Source organism: Serinus canaria, chromosome Z (genome assembly GCF_022539315.1).
Source record: "Serinus canaria isolate serCan28SL12 chromosome Z, serCan2020, whole genome shotgun sequence".
NCBI classification, from domain to species: Eukaryota; Metazoa; Chordata; class Aves; order Passeriformes; family Fringillidae; genus Serinus; species Serinus canaria.
Genome location: NC_066343.1, coordinates 72431069 through 72453284, shown reverse-complemented (window position 1 = coordinate 72453284; position 22216 = coordinate 72431069). Strand labels below are relative to the sequence as shown.

The 22216-nt window shown below is 44.7% G+C and overlaps 1 protein-coding gene across 3 annotated transcripts in view; it reads right to left on the bottom strand.

The window, feature by feature from the left end:
• Positions 1–22216, bottom strand: part of SETBP1 (SET binding protein 1) — a 244904-nt gene that overhangs the window by 205064 nt on the left and 17624 nt on the right. The gene's annotated exons all lie outside the window — the stretch shown is intronic.

Here is a 22216-nt window from a genome sequence, read left to right as displayed (position 1 = left end):
ATCACTTTCACTGTCTCTAATTCCTTCCCTTCTCCCATGTTTAATGACAACAAATCTTTTCATTATAGGAGGGCCTGAGAGTAGTTTTTCAAACAAATAGTAAGATCATCTCTACCATACCTGAGGTGTTCAGCTGTGACTCTATACAACAGAACTGAACACCTTCAAAGCTCTTCCATCCAAATATTGGATTAATACAGGCTTATGGAATCCATCTAGACCTAGATAACTCACCTCCAGCAGCTACAAGACCACTGGTGGTGAAATTTAAGGGCTGTGTTTGCTTATCTTGGCCTCACAAGGAAAAAGGACAATTGTCACCTTTAAAGAGGAGCTCCCACAGTGCCATATCATGCCCAAACATGTGGGCAAAAGGAGCCACGCACTCAGGGACTACTTCTGGGACAAGCTGCCACTCACTGGCTAAGGAAGCCCAAACACATCATCTGTATGAAGGGTCAAAGATATCAGAGGGGTCTGAATTCTCCTTGGTGACCCGTGACAGGACGCAAGAGAATCAAATGAAATTGTGTCAGGGGAGGTTTAGGTTGGATATCAGGAAAGGTTCTTCCCCCAGAGGGTAGCTGGGCACTGGAACAGGCTCCACAGGACAGCAGTCACCAGCCTGGCAGAGTTCAGGAAGTATTTGGAAAATGCTCTTAAGCATGGTGTGATTTTTGGGGGTGTTCTGTGCAATGCTAGGAGCTGGACTCAACAATCCTTGTGGATGCCTCCCATTTCAAGATATTCTATGATTCTATGAAGACCTGAGTCCCTTTATTCCACATCTCCCTGCCACAAAGCCTATGGGTTAGTACAAGGCTGCCAGGCTTGTCTTAACGAGTGGGTCTTGTCAGATTCTCACTTTTAGGGGTGCTTTAAGGCCATCTGCCACCCCCAACTTCCCGTTCTCAGCATCTGTCTTGGAAGTTCAAAAAAAAACCTAAGACTCTGAGTCACAGTGGGCCACAAAGCCACTGTGTAAGACTGGACCTAAACCTAAGCCTTTGTGCTCCTGCTAGAGCTGCATCTAAAACTACAGGAAACAGCATGGTCACATGCAAATCAGCGGCAAGCATGGAGAGATAGCTAGCTGCTGTCCAGGCAGCCTACTCTGCCTCAGAGGAGACAAAGCACAACCAAAACCTCCTGAATTCCCAGCAGAAGCTGGGAACAGCCCAGGTAGAGAAGCAGAGTGCTGGCAGACAGGGCTCCAGCCTCTTCCCTGGTCTGCCTGCAGCTTCAAAGGCCTCAATCAAAGCAGCAGGAGGAACTCAAATGCTTAGAAATGTTCAGTTTGGACTTGTTTTAGCAATGGTGTCAGTGAATGAATGAATGAATGAATAAATAAATAAATAAATAAATACTTAAATGACCTCTCTTATCTAGCCAAATGTAGCCAAAACCAGCATGTTTGTTTTCATTTAAATTCCCTAAAAGCAATTTAGGGTTTTCTGAGAATGCCTGCAGTCCAAAAAAGCACTCCAATTTCTATGCATTTTTATTCTTTGACAGAAAAATTACATTTTTAGGGAGGGAAAGGTCTGCTTTGCTTTCATTCAAAGTCTGAGAGACATCTTTCCAACCAAACTTATCAAATTTATCAGTTTCCACTGTAACTTCACCATCTTTCCAACATTTGATGTTCACTATCACCCAAGCTTTGTGGTTGTATTTTCTTGAGATGTTAGAAGCAAAATCAGTGGGGGAAGGATGAAGTATATTTGTAGTTCCTAAAATATTCCAAACAAGCAAAGTGTCTTTTAGGAAGCATGGATGATCTGAGCTTCTCTTCTGGTTGTAAAATGTTACAACAACAGGGCAAACAACTGAACAATGACATCAAGATATTGATAGCCCTTACTGCAAAATACCATCCCTCCCTTCAGCCCCAGATGTTAGGAGCTGCACTGCTTTGAACTGTTATTACCCATTCCTCCCACCCAATCCTCTGAGAAGATAAAAATCAAGGTCTGGGCTGCTGAGTCAGATTACAAACACCCAAATAAGACATTTACTCAGACACAGTTGTTTTTGGTCCCTGCTTGACTGAAACTCTGTGTCATGGGGCTTGTAGGAGGCTCCTTTACTTTCTTTCAGAGAAATGAGTTGCTGGGTACTAAAAAACAAACACAGTGAGGAAAAAATAAATCAAGAAATACATTTATTTTGTGAAGAAGGCAAATTTCTAAACTTCTGGTCAGAAGCTGGTTCTTCTTGATATAAAATCCTGAGCAACTGAGTAGACAACTGTGTAGAAATATAACAGCCTGAAAGATAAAGGACTGGCTTGGAAATTGTGAAAGGTAAGCTTTTTGGAACAGCAATGACATATATAAATAAAGTGTGGCAATTTGAGTTACAGCTGTGAGCCTCAGTTTCCCCTGAAAATTGATAACCAAAGTGGTCTGGCTGTCCCTACAAAAAAAAAAAAAAAAAAAAAAACCAAAAAAACAAAACAAAAAAAAAACACCCAAAAAAATACCAAAAAAAAAAAAACCAAGCCAAATCAAACCAAACCAAACAAACAAAACAATAAAAAACCAAAACAACAACAAAAAAACACCTCTCCATAGTAAGAGGCTGGTATTATGGGAATTATTTTAAAAATCAGAACTTTTGAAGTGACCAGAATCATCAGTCCCCTGAGAGAACCTCTCCTCTTTTTGCTGCAAGAAAAAGTACAATTTCCTACTCTGGGGTGAGCTCAACCTTCAGGTCATTACAACTGAAGACACTCTGGCAAAGTTTAGATTTCCAGTTCTCTTGGGCTTCTTCAAGTCTCCTTTTTTGTTTCAGTTTATATTTCCTGTCTTGCTGCCCTTTCATTGTCAGGGTTTCAGATTTAAACAAAAAACCAAAAGCAGCACTGACTCAAGATCTTTTTGTGTTTCTCTCATTTTGACTAGAAACCAGAACAGACCAAATAAAATGAATGATATCACTCTGGGGTTCAAAGTGCTTTGCAGATTTAACTCTTTTCTCACAGAGGACGGCGTGAGCTGTCATATCCTTTATTCGAAGGGAGGGAGATCAAAACTGAGGAAGTTTAACTTTCATTTTAAGCACAAAACCTATGTTTCCAATTCCTTGGATTGCATGCTGGATACACCTGGGTTTTGAGGTCCAAAACTCTTTGGATTAAGAACTCCAAACCTTCATGTGAACATGAAGTGGCACATGTGCTAAAAATATTCATGATTAAATAAAACCAAACTTCCCTTGCTCAACACAGAAGGGATAAATGGAGGTTAACAGGGGCTCGTGGCTGAGAATTATGGTCCTTGCTGCAAGACACTGTTTTCTTGGAAGACATAGTTTTGTGTTGGTCTCAGATGTGCTGGCCTCTTAACATCCCCAAAACAAATAAACAATGACAAGTTTTTAACTGAATTTGATTGACTTCTCATTCTCTTGTTTGTTTGGGGTTTTCTTTTTTTTCTTTTTTTTTTCTTTTTTTTTTTTTTGTTTCTTCTTTTTCCTGGCAGGGTTACAAATGAAAGATCAGCTCTTTAGAGACTGCAGCTAAAGCTGTTAAATCTCCCTTGCTCCCTGCACTGTGAGCAGTGCAGAGGATGAGTGCTCACATCTTTCTTCTAATTTCAGCACCTGGGAATTATTTCCCTTATCCTGCAATTTTGACCTTTATTCCTTTCAGTGCCACTTGCACTTAGAAAGCAAAAATCCAGTCCCAGGGGAATATATGGGATGTTTTACATCCCAGAACAACACTTCAACACTTTGTTTTGGGACTGCAAAAGGAGGCAAGACAATCACCTGCTTGAGTGAGCTCTTTGGACGAGGCAAACAAGTATCACTTTGTTCTCCCCTGTGCAACCCAGGCACAGACTGAGGGGGGTAAGGGAAGGTCAAGACAGACCCGTGATTTAAAGGCAGGAGGATGGTTTGATGACTGATTGAGTCAGGGGCTTCACTTTCAGCTCATGCTGACACAGAGCATTATGCAGAGAGAGAGGTACAGAAGCATGGAATGTTTTAGGTTGGAGAATACTCAAAGATCATGGAGTCCAACCATTCCCTCAGCACTGCCAAGGCCACCACTGACCCATGTCCCCAAGTGCCACATCCATGAGGCTTTTAAACCCCTCATGGGGTGGTGATATAGCCCTTTGGTGATGAAAGTTTTTAATATTCAATCTAAACCTCCCCTGGCACAGTTGGAGGCTGTTTCCTTTCATCCTGTCCCTGTTCTCTGGGAGCAGAGCCTGACCCCCCTGGCTGTCCCCTCCTGTCAGGGAGTTGTGCAGAGCAAGAAGGTTACCTCTAGCCTCCTTTGCTCCAGCTGAGACGCCCCAGCTCCCTCAGCTGCTCCTGGGGCTCCAGCCACTTCTCCAGCTCCATTCCCTTCCCTGGACATACTCTCTGTTAGTGCCTCAGTTTCCCCATTGAAAGGTGTTTACTGTGCTGCTTGATTCCCATCACAGGCCTCCTGAATCAAGGCAAAAATCTGCAGTGCTGAGCAACCAACACACCAGCTGCTTCATAGCCACTGGCAGGAAAAGAATCATCCCTTGCCTTGCTCCAGCATCAGGAATATTGCCCCAACCCTGTGAACTGCTTTCCAGGAGCAACTGTGGTGCAAGGCCAGCAGAATGGAACCCTGGCAGCCCTCAGCATGCCTCACTGGAAGCTGATCCACAAAGCCAGGCAAGTTTTCCTTCCTTTTGCTCAACAATAAAGTTTTGGAGCTGTTGATAAATACTGAAGCCTTAACCAAGCTCATATTGACTATTAGGAATCTCTTGACTGCCTCTTGGGCATCTTTAAGGAGCACATGAGATTCCAAGAGCCCAAATGCAACACAACTTGCTGGCCACAAACTGGGTACACTCCTGCCAAAACTTTCCTCTGCTGCAGTTATGGCATGCTTCAGAAAACATTTTATAAGTCAGCCTCCCAGCTTTATGACAAGAGCATTTAGAAGGGAACGTAAACTTTGCTGACCCTCATGCTGCTATTTGGCTTGAGGAACTGTTTCTTTTTTACATCTTTCTTCCCCTACTCCCTGACTCCTTAACTAAGACCACATTTCTAAGAAAGAAGGAAATTGCATTAATTGAAACCTTCTCAGTACATTATCAGCTTTTGAAGGAGTATTTGGGGAAGGGGAAAGCAGAAGGCTTAAGCAGAGGGCATTTGCAGGATTAAATGACCCCTTGAAGGAAGATTTCAGGGTGTGAAAGGTGAGTGAACTGCTTTCAGTGACATCAACCTGGAATTTCCTCCTCACAAGTGCCACCAGAGCTTCCCACTAATATCCAAGAGCAAGCATGGAATGCCAGAGGGATGGCCCAAGGCAGAAATCAGTGCAGTCAACCCGTGCTGCACCAGAAAAACTCAATTTCTCTCTCTTCACTTCCACGATGACTGTAACAGTCCTGTCCAGACACAAGGCCACCATGCATTACACGGTCTTGAAACACAGCTGAGAATTATCCGTGTTACAAGCAAATAAAATTGAGGGCTGAGTAGTTGTCATGTTTTATCAATATAACATCAAATCTCATTAATATACTGTCCAGCAAATGTGAGATGGATCCTCACAACATCTGGATTTTTTACGGTAGCACCTTCATGCAATAAGCTAGACTTCCAAAGAAAGATTTGATGGGGCTTGGAGCAACCTGGTCAGGTAGAAAATGTCCCTGACCACGGCAGGGGATCAGAACAAGATGATCTTGAAGGTTCGTTCCCACTCAAAACTTTCTACTACATTCTATTCAATGAAAGAAAGACTTCTGTAGCAGCAAAAACATCAAGAATTGGTCAAATTCTGCTTGTGAGACATGTCAAGTTCAGAGGGGCAGCACTTTGGCTCTGCAGTTATATGGCAAAAATGACCAAGCAAAAGGTAAGCCTCAGACTCCAGAGATTTCCGCAAGTATAAACACAAAGCTTTTGAAAATGTTTAGTGGGAACAGTGGTTTTATTAAAGCCCTCCCATCCTTCCCTCCCTGGCTGGCTGACTTTCCCTGTCTTGATCTGCAGCCTGCCTGAATACCACCCAAAATATTTTCTCAATTAGGGGAGAAAACAAGAATTTGCCACTTGTCTGCCTCTATTCTGCTGCCTGTCAGCATTCAGCAAATATTTCAATCGTAGCCCTTTGCATGCTGCTAGCCCTGCTCATTTAACCTTTGGCCCTTCCTTAGGCTAATCCATCGGCCTTTACCTTCAAACCTTTACAGCCAGGGGCTGACTGCAGGATGGGCCGGCAAAGAGGGGAGGATGAAAGGGGTGTTGTGAGTGACAAGTCATGTCAGATTTCATTGCAGTTAAGGGAGGGTGAGCAGAGAGGATGGAAATTTCTGATCATGGTCCTCCAAGAATTCAACTGCCAGCAGTTGAGATTTGCGCTTCCACATCCGGGGGATGGTGAGGAAAATTAACAACTTTTAAGAAAAAAAAAAGGGGAAGGAAAACCTCCATCATCTCAGCTCCTCTTCATGTGGCTGGCAGCATCCTGAGGCAGGTACCTAATTGCCCGTGGAGCCTTTGCTCTGCTGCCTCACCCGCTCTCCTCCCCGCCACACGTGTTGCTGAGATTAGTAGCTAACAGTTCCGCTGTCAAAAGCGCATGTGATGAAAATAATGCCCAGAGCGCTGCCTGTCAGCCTCAGGAATGCCTGCTCAGCTTTGATGGTGGAGGACCCCAAAATCTCTGCCCACCTGGCCTCCCGCTCAGCCGAGCATCCACTGTGGCTCTCTAGGGGCCGTGCCCAGCCGCCTGCTCTATGAGAAATCGCTGACCCTTCCATCACATGGATGCTTTAATTGTTCACATCGGTATTTTGTTTCTCTCTACTGTAGACAGTTTGCTGTCAGTTATCTGTCCTTCATATGTAATTAATTGTCCTGTCTCCTGGCTCATTAGAAACAAGCTCCTCTCCTCCCCTTCCCCCTCTCCCCTGCCCAAGTCACAGTGTGCGTTATTTAGGTTAAATCATGTTTAAGTAACTACATAAATAGTAGGTCGAGTTTGCCTTTTGTCTAGGCTGAGACTGTTGCTTAGCTCCTTTCTCAAAGCGCCAGACCAGGAAAGCCCTTATCCCTGGAAGCTCTTGAAGGGAAATCCTCACTGGGCAGAGCAGCCGTGCCATCCCAGGAACAGGGGAAACTCCTCTGAGCAGAAGGCTCATCCAGTAGGTAACAAAAAGGCATTGCCAAACTTTAATAAGGCAGGCACAAAAGTCAGCACTGCAGACCAAAAATCCTGCCAAGGGGATGTTCATCATCCAGCAAGAGATAACAAGTGAGAGGAAGGTGAAGATTGGTTCGGGTTTTTGTTTTTATTTTTTCCCCTCCAGAGCTTATGCAGCCAACAAAATGCACCTCAAGGGACATCACTTCACACATAATGGGTCACCCACTAACACCTGGCAACTACAGCACTGATACTCAAGTGCTGCAATGCACATGAAAGACTTCTGGCTGTTCATTCAATTAAGAACAAAATGAGAGTTTATGAAGTGGATTCCCTCAGTGCACCAGTTAAAAAAAAAAAAAAAAAAAGATTGAGGATGTGGGTATACAGGTTCAATCAATCTAAAAACCAAGATGAATCATCACCTTGAACTCAAACACAACCTGCACTGAACTGTGTTTTAGTGTTACAGTAGTAAAAGTGAAACCTGTAAAGTTCATTTGCTTATTTTTCTGGGCCAAAGCTTTATGTCCTTGTAAACCATTTTCCTGTGCCAAAGTACTGCTAATATCACCTTATGCAAAGACTTGAGGATTTAAATATCTGCTTCTATCTGGGAATAACCACTGACAGAACGAGCATGATAATGCTTGTTTCCTCGAGATTTCCAGCTTAGCTTAAGAGATTTAATCATCTGGAGGAGCTTCGGGTGAATCACCTGAACTTTTGGATACTAACTGCAGCCAAGACCTCCCATCCTCCTTGTGTGTGCACATCCCCGCTGATAGACGTGGGCTAGCCAAGTGCTTTAACTGATTGGACCAGGCTCAGCTTTGCTGGATTGCCTGCACAAAGGTTGTGAAGGGCTTCTGTGAAGACTTCCACATGAAAAGCGCTGCAGACATTTCCAGCGCTGTTATTCAAAACTAAATTATTGCTCAGGGAAACTGTTTATACCAGCAATGTGAGGCAATGAAGTTCTCTCTTTCTACCTCAATCTGGGCATTGATGATGGCAGAACAAAAGCTTTCCAGGCTGCCTGAAACCAACAAATTCGACCAGTGACATGGGAAGACCACCACAAAGAGCCAGGGGCTAGTTCAGTTTTCCAGTCTATCTACAGCTGGTCCTGTCCTCCACAAGGGCTTAGAAAGGATGGGGGTCACTAAAGTTGGTTTATCAGAGACCTTCAATCTAAACTTGCTGCCTGGGCTTAACACAGCAGCTGGTCTGCCAGGAAGATGTGCTGCTTTTGAGCTGAACCCCACAAAATGGCAGTCTGGCTTCCCAGCTCACTCTCCTAACTCTGCTTGAACTGCTTCAGGACACAGTCCTCCCAGCGCTTTGTCTGGTTTTAGGCAGACAAAAATATAAACTAGCCACAGCTTGGTTGACCAGGAACACACCCAGATCTTAGGTGATGTTGAATGATTAATAATATATGCTTTAAAACAATAAAAATGTTCTCAAGAAGAAAAGCGGAAAGGAAGGAAGAAAGAAAAACATGCATGAGTGGGGGAAGGGGGAAAAAGGACAACAATCTGAGACTTTCAATGGGAATGTCCAAAAATAACACAAACAGGATCTCCCTGCCATCTGCTTCGATCCTCTCTGAATGGCTTTCAAAGCAAAAAGCCTTGCCAAAACCTGACAAACAAAGCACTGAGCATCACTTTTAATGGAATACCAATACTGTGTTCTCTCTTCCCCCCTTTTTGCTTCATAGACGCACACCTTCCACACCCCTCCAGCTGCCAAATAAATGACACTATGCAAAAAAATTTGCTTCGGTTACGAACCTGAATAAACAAGAAATAATTTTGCAAGTGGTCCCATATGTCTCTGCTTCTCTGCTTACAATGGACACTAATAAGATTTGCCATAACTAATTCTTTCTTTCACACCACTGCCCTATTCTCTAACTTAAAAAAAAAAAAGAAATTAAATTCTGCATATCCCATGTGCATTTTTCTTCAACTTTCACACAGCTGAAACACAAGGGCTTCAATGGCAAAGCCCACCCTTCACAGTGCAGACATCTTCAATTTAGTTTAGGTCTTTCAAGGAGGCTTAAATGTGAGTTTTACTTCCACCTAAAATGAACAGAGGAACGTTTGTCACTTGTTTGATTTTCTATTCTCATTTAAAAAAAAGAGATGTCTAACAGGGTTGATGTGAAACGGGGAGGCATTGGAGAGCTGCACTCTTAACAGCAAATGCAGTGTGTTAGTGCACATGAAATAGAAAATCTAGACTCCAAAGGCAATATGCTAGCACACATAAAACAGAAACAAAATTCATTGGCGGCAAAACCCAGCAACTCTCCTATTTTCCCTTCAGCCAGCTAAGCAGACCAAACTTCTTTCCTGGGTTTGGTTTTTTGTTGTTTTGGTTTTTGGTTTTTTTTTTTTTTTTTTTCCTCTCAGTTGGTTAGTTTTTGTTTGTTTGTTTTTTGTTATTGGCTGGGCTTCTTCCAAGATTCTCATCTCGCCTGGCAAACTTGAGAAGCAAAGGCAAAACGCTTAAATCCACACTTTTCCCGCTCACTTTGTCCCCTCTGCTCTCGGGATATTTTTATGCACCAGGAGCACACCTTCGCCAGCGCAGATCGACCTTGCTTGTGCTTTTCTCTCTCAAAAAAAAAAAAAAAAACCATCTGAGGCCTAAATTACTTGAACAAACAAAGGCGATTTCCCTCGCTCTCTCCCCCGCGGCCTCCTCCCCCCTCAGAGCCGGGCCTGCCCCTCCTCCTCCCCCGGCTCACAAATGGCCTCACACCAGACGGGACGGAGGGAGGGCTCCCAATTACACCTCTTTATTAGCGAGGGGCCACGGCGGGGAAGGCACGGCAGCAGCCTGGGGTGCAGACCGTGGCTGCTGGCTCCTTCCTGTCCCCCAAACCGCGGAGCAGAGGTCACCATGATCTGCCGGGGAGCGGCCCGAGCGCCGGAGCTTTGGCCCACCTGCCGCCCATGGTGGGTGGGCAGCGCTGTCCCTGCCCGCAGCGGCACATCTGGGAAAGGGTGGCAGGAAGAGCCTGCGGGGAGCCCTGATGTTTCTTGCAGCCTGTGGACAGGGAGAGCTGGCGCATGGTGGGGGGGGATGACTGATCAGTCGAGCCATGGGGTCCTGGCTGCAGTGGTGTGATGCCTTCTCCAGTGGCCCTGGGTGTTACACCTCTGTCTGCTTCAGTTTTCTGCTTCAAAACCTTAGGAAAGAGCTGAAAACCTGTTCTCTGTTCTACCAATAGAGGTGACATGGCCTTAAAGTTGCCTCTGCCCGTGGCAAGGGTTTCCAGCCCAAATCATTCTATGATCTATAACAGTTACAGGGCGCTGCCTTCATTTTTCTGTAAGTAACATCCATCATCTAAGTCCCTTTTCCCTGTCTTTGTGGTGATTCATTTTCTTGTTTTACTAGAAAAGATAGGAAGGTATTTTTTGGTGGTCAAAATCAAAACTCTTTCTCTCCTGTTTCAGCCCCAGGCCGCCTTTTGCACTTACCCATCAATGCTGTGTTATCACACCTGATGTTAAACGTACTGAGCCCCTTGGACCTCTTATTTACCCATCAGACCCTCTCCAGCACTGCCTACATGGCTGTCTCCATCTGGCAGAGCCCAAATCCTCCTTTCTCCTTACCTCACTGTTTAAATTCCTCTCCCACTGGGCTGCTGGCTTTTCCTTGGGAACAAAGCACAGGCCCCTTGAGCAAACACTTCTACCCATCTGTGTCCAACAGCTATGACAAAACTGCTTTTCCTTACTCCTAAAGCTCTCCACAATTTTACCCCAGACCTCATAATCCACTTGTCCTTTCTGACTCCCACCCTACTCTCAAAACTATATTTGTTCACTTTGCCCAGACTTTGAGCTTATTTATTTACAGACCTTCATGGTACCTGTGGTCCTTGTTGAGCCTCTTTGGTACCAGCCTGCATCTGGTTTCACACAAGTAGCAAGTCTGTGGGCAGGCAGTCAAGATGCAGAGAGAAAAGGGGGCTATAAGGGGAGCATAAAGCATTGCTACTTTTTCTAACCAGGGATTAACACATGGTTTTTAAACAAGGGGACTCCCTTTCCCAGCTGACAGCAGCAGCTGCAGCTTCTGACTTGCTCGCAGAGTGGCAGGGAATCGAATCAAAGAGAAAAGAAGAAAGAGGACAACCCTTCCTTGGGGAGTAGGAAACACAATACAAGCTATTCTAAAATCCCTGAAAATACTGGCTTGGTTTTAGGTCAGGCTCTCCTTCCTCCTTCTGTCCTGTGTGCCCCCACCCCTTCACACACACCCCACTAAACAAAGGGAAATAGGTATTTTTCAAAATTCTTATGAAAGCTAATCTGGCAGATGGTTCTTTCCATGCCGGGGAGGAACAAAAAGAAAAACCTGCCAGGATACACATCACTGAGATGTGACAAAGATGGGCATGGTGGCTGGCCTTTGACCCAGAGATTTCATAGGCCTATTAAACCATGTGGCCAAGATGGACTGAGTCGACTTCTATCTCCAGCACACAGCTGCTGTACCCCATGGGCTCGTGCTGAGTATATTAGATTAAGTGAGGTCAGATTGACTAAAAAGAGACAGGGTTTCCATCTCCAACCTTTTCCCTACCTCAGGGCAGTCTTCAACACCAACATCTAAGCAGGTTGAAGTGAAATTCAGTGGCCAAAATAATGTATAAGTAAAAGACTTATTTAGAGAGTAATTTGCAACAGTCCTACTTTACCAAAGTCTTGCATATATATCAGCGATATGTACTCCAGCAAATGCAGAAAGCCAACAATAAATCACTGCCAGCTCTTCTATCACACTCAAATGCCTCAGGTTGTGCATCTGGCTGTGTATCACAAGCTACCCTCCTTTTTCTTTTAAACATCCTCTAGATAACACGAACAGCCAAATTACAGCCCAGAGCTCTGCATCCCAAGGACTCAAGCTGGCTCCAGGGATGAAGCATATGAAGCATGGCTTGGTTATGCACCACAGCTGCCAGCCACAGCACAGGGAGCAGCAAAGGACGTGCTGCCCTCCCTCAGAGCCGCCCTGTTTTGTCACAGATTCCCAAGGAGCGTGCTGGCAGTCCCTGTCCCCCAGTGACTAAGAGCAGCTCCTGCCCACGCCCAGAGCTGATGGCTCGAGGACAGATCAGTCCCTCCCCATCACCCTCTCCTCATTTCTGCCTGTGATGGCTGAGCTGTAGTCACAGAAGCAAATAGGCTTTCCCATGCCCCCCCCCCCCCCACCAATTTCAAATCAGGAATATAATTACCAGTGGTGCAATGGAATTAAGACCAAAGAGAGAAAAGGCTGGAGGGTATTTGTCCTGCTGGTTACATAAATTATTGAAGAAAAGTATCCCATGGAAGGCAAGAGGCTGTCTTTGAGAAGAGAACTTCACCAGCTGTGTGCTAGTGGACACAATGTCAGAAAATGGACAGGACAAATTAATTATCACCATCCAACCTGCACACAACATAAGGATATAAGGATATAAGAACCAGAATACCTTGTAAATCCAACAGCATCAGTTCCCAATGGAAGATGCAATGAAGAAATGCCTTCAAGCTCCCTGTTAATGCAGATTAGATAGGTGACTAATGTAGGGACTGTCCCTGCAGCTGAATAGACTTCGGTGGGAAGCAGAAATGAGGGCTGATCTTGACCCTGTTAGTGCTGCTGCTCCCCAGTATATCTGCCTCAACTATACTTTTCTTATTGTTGTAAGGGTAACCTTTCTTCAAATTACCCACCTGGGAATACTGCAGGTAAAGTTTTGGTGAAGCTACCCAGGCTGGCACAATGTTCTACTGAGGAGCAGGGGACACGACTGATTATTTAGTAATCCCAGTGTAAGCTCTCCCTCGGAGGTATGAGGAAACTGTTTCCTACACATCCTTCTGGGAAATGTTTGCCAACCAAGTTACAGAAGTGCTTTCTCACAGAAGCACCAGCTGGGGAGGCAGTGACTTGCCCTGCAGTGAGGCGAGGGTGTGATCATGGTGACTCACTGAAGTCCACTGCTCAGCCCTCTCCCTGTCACAGTCCTCGGCATGGAGAGAGGGGAGCCCTGTCCTCTGGCTCATTTGTTTGTGCCACCACATTCCTTTGGAAAGCGAGAGCATTGGGCAAGTCAGAATTACCCACAAATCTCCTCCGGGCTGATTCTCATCTTTCAGCCATGTGGAGGGAGAGCAGCTCGCATGAAGTTAGGATGCTGCAAAGTACTGAAATTCCTCAATGAGCCACCCAGGTTTATAGTGGTAGAGTTTTTGTAACACCCAATGTCGATAAAAAGATACCGCCTCTCCCTGTAAACTTTGCCACCCAGGTGAGAGACAGCCATGAGAAACTGATGAGAAGATAATGAGTCCTCCAGTAGATATTCCTCATTCAACTCTTACCACATTTAAGGGCTTACAGACCAGAAGGGATTATTAAGGGCATCTAGGTCAACTGATTGCATGCCGGCCCCAAAACTCCGCCCCCTTATTTCTGCATCCAGCCCTAGCTCTTCCCTGAGACAAGTTTTATTTTTAAGTTAGCAGTGAAGATGCAGGGAGTTAACTATTTTATTTATTTGGTAAAAATATTGATCTGTTTAAATGACAGCTAGAAGAAGACTGGTTTCCAGAAGGGCTCTGCATTCCATGCTTGGAGATCAGGCCACCCCTGGGAGACTCAACTGTGTCATGGTTAAGTAACCACAGCTCAGTGAAAAAGGTTTGAGCATTAACCTGGCCTGTGACAGGCTCCTTGAGTGAGTCACTTAATCTCATTGCTCTATTGCACATTCTGTACCGATAGACAAGATGGTTCCACTTTTCCTCCTCTCTACAGAATTTGTGAAATTCTTGTGGGAAGACAGGCTCTCCTGATGCCTTCCTTGTACAGGATCTGCCAACAGCAGACATGGATGCACAGCAGCAGCATGGAACAGCACCTTAAAACCCCATTTGGTTCAGCTGTGGTTGACTGTCTATCTTGAATGACCATGTCCTCATCTTCAGCTAACCTGTCCTGGCCACAGTCCAAGCCAGATCTCAGGTATACAATCCCATTTGCAAGCTGTAGTAAGACACCTTAACCTTCATGCTGTTCTTTTCACTGCTAGCCTGCAGCTCCAAGAAAAATAGAAAAAGAAGTAGAAGATATTTGGACTGATACTACTCTGCCCAGTCTGGAGAAATAGAGTTTGCTGTCCATGTGAAAAGCAGTGCCATGCTACTGGTACGCATGCCATGGCTTGAGAATCCCTTTCCTCACAGCAACCACCTGCAGCTCAGTGTCCAAATATAACCACAATGTAGAAATAGCACTTTATGTCCTGAAATGAATAAGCCAAAAGCCACTGGCCTAACTTGTGTTAGAAGTCATGGCAAGAAGTGGACAATAACACTCTTATGAAAACACAGCTAACTGGACTCATCCTCGAGGGTCACTTCTGAAATGGAATAATTTTAAGGTCCAAGAGCTGGAAAAGTCTCAGCATTAAAAAAGCAAAACAATTAATGTTTATTCTGGATATTTTTAGACCAGTTTCCTAAGGAAACAAGGCTAGCATGGTCACACGGTGTCTGTGTGTATGTGAATGCACACACAAAGTCCTTGCCTGCCTGCACAATCCTCTCTCCTCAATGTTTTTTAAATATTTTATCCAGTTTTGATCAAATGTGATGCAAAATCACAGTCTTTGGGATAGAATATTTTAACATATTTTATTCAACTTGTTCTCTGGCCAGAAGAAAGGGAACTCTGAGAGGAACTGAGAAAGAGCTTAACTGAAAAGTTCATTCATCACTAGACACCAGAGAAGTCACATAGGAGGAAAGTAGCCAGAAATCAACTCTTCCAAGTCTCTGTTATCTTAAAAAAGGCAAAAGAAAAGACAAGCTGAAGGCACCAGGTAAAGACAAGCTTTCCCTTCAAATGAACTAAGATAGGTCCATCACTCAGTCCCACTGCTGGGCAGAGAATGGGGCCAGCAAGAAAACCATCTGGGAATGAAGCATGGGAAGAATCAGTCCTGACCTGAGGGGCTCTTTGTGTTTAGTGTGTGTGTATTTGTGTAAAAAAAAAGGAAGTCAACATGAAAAGTCCATAGGTAAATCAGAAGGTATCTGTAGTCAGGCATGCCTGGAAGGGGAGGAGAGGAAGCACTGCAAGCAAAAGCTGATGGTGGAAGAACACGATTATGTATGTGAAGGACTGAGACCCCAAAATCTCTGTGAATGAAAACAAAACCAGTTTACAGTCCTCAGTGTACATGCCAGCACATCACATCTCCATCTCTGTTAGCCTGGAGGCCACAGTGCTTTTGAAACAACAGCAATTTGGCCAAGGCTTTGCACCCTGTCCTCCTGTATGACACCTGTAATTTGGTGAGTGGGGCTAAGGACCTCCACCTGGACCCCCAGCTTCCTGCACTTGTCCCAGCTGCTTCCTTGCAGCATCTCCTCAATCCCAACATCAGGTCTGTGGATATTTTTTCATGGTTGGAAGAGAAAGACACAGCATAAGTAAACAAGGAAATGTCACAGAAGGCAAGGCCATCGAAACTCAGCTGTGGGAGGGAGAGACTGCTGCAAAACAAAACCTGTCCTCAACACAGACAGCCTCCCCAAGCCCTGGTCGTATGGCAGCTAATCAAGTACACCAAGTCTTCCTTGTTTGGCACTCTGCGTTCAGCAGAAAAAAGCCAACTTACATTTCCTCAGCCCATCCCTTTACTGACAGATGTTTGCTTCTTTAGCACCCACTTGATTAGTTGCAGAAAAAAAAAAAAACACCACAATTCTTTGGGAGCAGACAGAGCTAAGGGATGGGCATAAGCTGGCTCAGGCAGAGCGCTGAGCTGGAAAAGACACTCTGCCTTATTCATGTCACAAGATATCCAGATATTCAGGACATGATGCAAAGCAGACACTTCTCCAGCAAGCTTTGGAGGAAAAGGAAGGGTTAAATCTGGGATCCAGCCTTACACCTCTTCATGGAGTGTCTTTGAACCACCTTCAGGTGGGATCAGCCTCCTCCAGATGGCTGTGTGGGGGATCAAGATGACTCAGCTCCCAGTGTCAGCACCTCAGGTGCCTTCATGGACCAGGATGAATGTAAGTTGTCCTCACCTCCTGGAAAAACTGGTTTCTTAAGTGAAAAAATTAATTTTATCACAAACACAAACCAAAAACCCAAAAAGGCCCCCACAATTCATTCTTGGTTTTTTTTTTCTTGCGGCGAGCCTAAGATACCTGAGGTGGGAGACCAACAAACTGCAGCTGTTTCATTTATGCCTTCAACAATGTGAAAGAAAAGCTGGCCTGAAGGGCACCTGGGATGACTATCAAAGAGCTGAGTTTGTGTATCTTTGCACCCATGCACTTGTGTAGAAAGACTAAAAATGCCAGGAGCCTTGTGCCTGTTAGAGCAGCTCTGCATTGATCTCTCAGCTGCTCAAGAGCCAGGTTTGCCTTGGAGGCAGCTGGGAGAACACTCCTTCACTGTGCTGGCAGTTCTGGGGCTCTATGATTATACCATAGCCTGGGAAGAGTCTGAGCTCTACTCAGCTGGTGTGAGCTCCAGGTAGCCACCACAAGCATCACAGAGCTGCCTTAAGGCTTGACAAAGAAAGAACAAGGATTAAACCAGCACAGAAACAGGTCCAAGCCGAAGGGACTGTGGATGTTCCATCCTTTGGAAAGGAGGGGAGAGGGAGGGGAAGAAAAAGAAGCTGTAAATCAAGCCCTACTACTTCAAGCAGGTACGACTGACCCACAAGTGCCTTCTTTTCCTCACTAGGCCAAGCACTTATGTCAACCCCCTAGGCCACATTTGGGATTGCAACAGGAAGAGCTGACTCAGATGACATCTTGCACAGGGATGCCCCTAGCAAAGAGGGATAAGCATGCATGGTGAGCAATTGGATGATCATGCACACAAATCACTGGGGAGATGAGCCCAGTGCAGGGGTAATGCAGCAAGAGCTGCGGATGCACACGAGAACCTGGAGGGAAAGTGCAATGTGCAGTCATCAATAAAAAGAAGGGGGAAGGAGAGGAGGGGGAGCACTTGTGATCCTCTCTGGAAGAAGAAGGCAGGCAGTGATGCCTTTTTGCTGGTGCTAAAACACAAGCCAGACACAGTTAGGTGATAAAAAGGGGTTACCTTTACCAGGATCCTTAGGTGCACAATTCACCAGGTGGAAAATGCCGAAGATGGACCCCATAATGAATACATAATTTTTATATGTTTAGCAAATTGGCATATCTGACAGAAATCCCCACTTAGAGACATCAGTGGGGTAGTAATTCCTTCCCAGTTCAACCTTCTTTCAATTCCCTCTCTTTTATATAGGAACTTTATGAAAATGTGTCTCAGACAGCTAGTTTCAACCTTGGCTTCCCCCAGAATCTAACCTTGGACCCCCAGCTTAGAGCTGCTAGGGAATTCAGTTTATCTTTCTAATAGAGTAGGTAAAATACTACCTATAAATACTATGATAGGCTACAGAGCTACAAATATATGTGTAAAGAATATAGGAATATAATAAAAGAATGTAAAAGAAAAAAAAGGCAAAAATCAATTTGGCATCAGCAATGGTGAGGGCACTGAATGAGAGAGTCTTCCATGAAAGGTGAATCACCAGAAAAAGTTGCATATGTGGGGCAGTGAAAAGGAAGACTGTGAATTGAATTTCAAGGTGGACAGTGTTAGAACTGCTGCCTGCAGAGAAATGGCCAACTCCTACAAAAACTCAAAGAAAAAAAAAACATTGCTAGAAAATCCAGAGATAGAGTTTCCTCTGACTACACACAAGGAAGCTTTACTTCCAATTGACTTGCTGCTGTGCTTATCTCTCAGCAGTAAAATGCATTCACCCATCCCAAGCTCTCAAAAAACCCTAGTGCAGTAATAATTACAAAACCACAAGCTTACATCCTCTGAAGGACATTATGCGTATGATGAAAGCTGCAAAGAACCTTTGTTAGGCTGTGCCTAAAGAAAGAAGGGGTGGAAAATGAGGTGCTTGCAGACATAAGAGAATAGGGAAAAAAAACCAAAAAAATAAATTCAGGGAAGGAACAAAAAAAAAAAAATAAAAGGAAATAAAACAAAACCAGAGAAATAACTGTTCATCTGGGACTTGTTAAATGCTGCATGGCAGGCAGGGAATGCTGATAGGTTGCTTCATTGTATTTGGTACCACACTTTCAATATTCTTCCAGACTGATAACATGTTTCTTTATCTGAAGGAAAAAAGCACCTTTAGTATTGCTGAGGTGGTTGACTCGAACAACCCTACTGCAGGTGAGAGAGCAGCAGCTGCTGGGCTTGCCAGCCTGCCAGCAGGACATCCTCTGGGCTCTTGGCTTTTTTATTCCCTCCCTCCCTCTCTCCTTCTCCAATCAGACTAAATGAAATGGAGCTATTTGTGGGTTTAGAAGTGGCAACAGTTCAGCCTGCTCCATCCCCAGGTGCCAAAGGGTTGAAACAAGAGAAAACTCTTACAGAACATTTGTGCACTTTCCAACTGCCACACAAGCAGCCAAAGAAACAGCTCAAGCTGTGATTCAACTTCTGAGCAGCCCCGGGAAAGGGGTTAGGAAACTACCCTTACTTTTTTTTTTTTTTTTTTTTTTTTTTTAAGCGAGGGAAGCCAATGTGAAACTTGGCATAGTCTGGACTTAAAAGAAACCCCAAAAGTTGTTGCGTTGCAGCCAGGCATTCAAGCCAGCAGAGCAGAGGTTCCCAACGCGGTATTCTCTCATCCCCTGCCTCCCTCCCCACTCCGGGGCATCAGCAGCTGCACCCAGCAAGATCCTCACCTGAATTCCCTCCCCTCCCATTCAGGATCGCATAACATCCCTGGGGCGATAGCTCACACGGAAAAGCAACATGAGGAAAGTATTTAATGCATGTTTATGTCTTTTAATATAGTGTAGCAGCTGGAATCAAAGGCAAAAACCGTGGGCCTCAGCACATGAGCATCGTGGTTCTCCACAGAGTCCCCTTCTAATCACTGCTGCTCTCTGGACCACAGCTTTAGAAATCAAGCACTAACCCCTATTGCCTAATTAGCAGAGCAGTGTAAAGCTTAGAAACAGGCATATCTTCTTCCTCCCTAAGTGGCCACTGAATAAATGCTATATCCCCAGTTCACAGTCCCTTTTTACATTGCTGGCATTACCAGTCCTTTGTGTACCCACATGCTGTTACTTAAATTGCTTCCATGTTTTCATTACTTGCTCTCTGTGCTGTGTGTATTGAAACTCCTGCAAGAATGCTGAAGTGGTATTTCAAAGCACTGGGGACTGCTGGAGATGTAGCTGGAAATATTATGCAACAAGCTAAGGGGATTTTTCAAGTCCTGATAGAGTTTGCACTTCCTCAGGGGAAAAATAAATTTGGGTGCTACTCCATGATGTGCAGGACAACCACTCCCACCCACCAGAGGCGCAAGAATGGCACTTGCAGCTCAGTCTGTGTGTATTCTCTGCATCCACGAGCAAGGTGGTAAACCCAAATAATGCTCCCATGTGCAAGGTAAATGTGTGCATTGGGCCAAACTCTCCTGGCAAAAATCCACAAAGGACGGTGGACTAATGCCAGCTGAAGGTCCGTCCCACTCTTTAAATGTGTTGTTCCCTCCTTCTGCTGCCAGGAGCTACTTTTCTGGAGCTTGTGCTGATTAAAGCAACAGGCAATCAAAACAGCCTAATGCTGAAATTTCAAAACCGCCAAAACCATTTAAATGTGACAAATCACTTTTTTTTCCCCCCCAACCATTACTGCAGCTCTCAATGGTTCTGCAAGAAAATGCAGAGGGCTCCTGTATGCTCTGCTCTTCCAGGAGAGCACACAGATACTTTTCTCCCCTCGCTCCCAGCCTCCCTTTCTGCAGTGCCTTTGATCACCCCTTGATGCGAGATGTTCACAGCCTGATCCTGGAACCCCACGAGCCAAGGGGCAGGCGTGTGTGCAATCCCCCCAGCTGCAGGGACACAGGTTATTCCCCATCCTGGTGGTGCAGGCTGCTGGTCTCCAGGCATCAGGCACACCCCCTGAGATCACAGCACTGGGGTCTTCCAGACCCCTGCCGGGGACATCTCTGCCGCAGCTGCGGCTCAGCAGCTGCCGCGCCGCAGCCGTTGGGTGTTATGCTAATGGTGCACCAGGGCAGCAGCCTTCTTCCCATCTGCTCAGAGCACCCACCTGCTGGGTGCTGAGGTTTTTTGTTTGTTTTAATGGCCAGATTAGACCAGTGTTGACCCAAAGCGCTCCCAGCTTGAGAACAGGGTGTGTGTGAGCACAGCCCCAAGCCAGCTCGGACCTCGCAACGCAGGTGCAAGCTGGATGCAGCCGTGTCTGAGCCATGGTCTGTTTCTTTCAGACTCCTTATCCTCCTGCAATAAACTCATCACCCTGAGCATAACCATGCTACAAGGTGTTTTTTAAAAAAACTATTGTTCCCACTGCGTTTGTTTGGTTTTTGTTTGGGGATTTTCTTGTGCATAACTTCCTTATGCTTAGCTTTATTTATTCAATCTTTTGGATGACCACACAGAAAAGAACACACCTTCCATGACCATCAGACTGGGTGATACATAGAAATGAGGGCTCTGATTTTGTGCAGTCAATTCTCCACAGCCCATGCATGGTAAGTAGGGGTTTGCAGTTCTTTTTTTCCACTCTACATTGCTATGGAAGGATTGCTTGTGACATCTTTGCTGTCACTGAGAATAGTCTCACAAAACTGCTGCTTCCCCGGAGACCACTAAAAACATTCAGGGAGGACAGGAAAGTAGAAATTAGACATTGCTTGGTGCTAAGAAGGCAGCTCATCCTTTTCAATAGGTGAGAAATTCTCTTCTCAAAGTGTTATAGGGCCAAAGCTCTGCTGTGTTCAAAAGAGCTACCTCTTTCATGCCTATACACTACATCATTTAAAGATTAGGAGAAAAAAAAAATCCCCTTGAATTATTTTTTTTATAGTTTGTTTTCAAGTTCTGCTTGTAAGAAAAGTACTCCAAAAGTGAATGATGGTAATCTCCCTGGGCTCTGCCTTGAGTCAATGGGAAATATCAATGCTTAAAAAAGTGATTTTGAGTCATGACAATTTTGGTCTATGTCAGTCTGCCAAGGAGGATTTCTCCAGGAAGAGGTGGAGGAGAATTACTCCAGGCAATTAGTCTCCTCAAGGCTTCAATCAGCCCTTTGAGCACCCATCACATGTATAATGTCGGGGAGAAGAAGGGTCAAAGCTGCATGAGCAGGAAAACCAAGCTGTGACCCAAGCCCTAACCAGAGAGTGCCTAAATCCCAGATCAATTTGTCCAGGTTTTGGAGACACCTGTGCATCTTTTATCAAATCTGGGTTCTGTCTGAACTCATCATGAAACCTATGTGTTACTAAGAAGGCAGAGGTGAAGTATTTTTACTATGACCTGGGCTCCATGGCAATATCACATATTAGACATACTTGGCTAATGCTTAAGACAGAAAATACCATTAATCCAAAAATTTGTGTCCCCAGCAGTGCTGCTTAATACACTCAAACTAAATTTGGTCTATGTACTAAGTGTAGGCGACACTACAGAAAAATCAAGCCAACATCAAATCAAAAGGGTGCTCCTGAAAACAGCTCATATGAAGAAAGGATTTTCTTTCTTTTCTCATCCTTGAGAAAAGTGAAAAAATAAAAAAAATGTTCAATTTTTATCCAGACCTCATGTACCAAAAATTTCTCTGCAGAAGGATATTTCAAGAAAATGATATGCATCTCAAAGAAAATGAGACTTATAATGGAAGTATTTTGTGTAGCATAACTATAGTGCTACTCACACAATGCTGTAATCAAGAATAATGGAGCCCATCACCCAAAGTACAGGAATGAATTCAATTGTTCACCATGCACATACCTCTATTTTAAAAATGCAGTTGAATGCCAAAAGGCTTGAGCATTAGTGCTCAGGCACAAAGCAGTTTAGAAGTGGGCTCCTTCATTTCTCACTCATGTAATCATTAATCTCAAAACTCAATTACATACAAAAA